Raw genomic sequence first — 376 nt, 5'->3', positions numbered from 1 at the left:
AGGAGTTGTGTAACCAGCTGGGGGTCGGCCTTTTCTCGCAGGCAACCGGTGACAGGATAAGAAGTCAAAGTGTGCCAGGGTCGGTTTAAGTTGCACATTAGGAATAAGTTCTTCACAGAAAGGGTGATTGGGCATTGGAATGGGCTGCCTAGGGAGGTGGCGGAGTCCCCCTGCTGGAGGTGCTTAAGGAAAGACTGGACGCGGCACTCAGAGCCATGTTCCCTTTGACAAGGCGGTGTTCGGCCATAGGTTGGACTCGATGATCCCAGACGCCTTTTCCAACCCAATCGGTTCCGTGATTCCGTTATAAGATAGCGGGGGGGGCAGCCACAGAGGCTCCGCCCCCGGGCGGAGCCAGCCAATCCCAGCTCCGAGA

The sequence above is a fragment of the Corvus brachyrhynchos genome, unplaced genomic scaffold (assembly GCF_000691975.1).
Source record: "Corvus brachyrhynchos isolate BGI_N302 unplaced genomic scaffold, ASM69197v1 scaffold136, whole genome shotgun sequence".
Classification (NCBI taxonomy): Eukaryota; Metazoa; Chordata; class Aves; order Passeriformes; family Corvidae; genus Corvus; species Corvus brachyrhynchos.
This window is presented reverse-complemented; position numbering follows the sequence as displayed.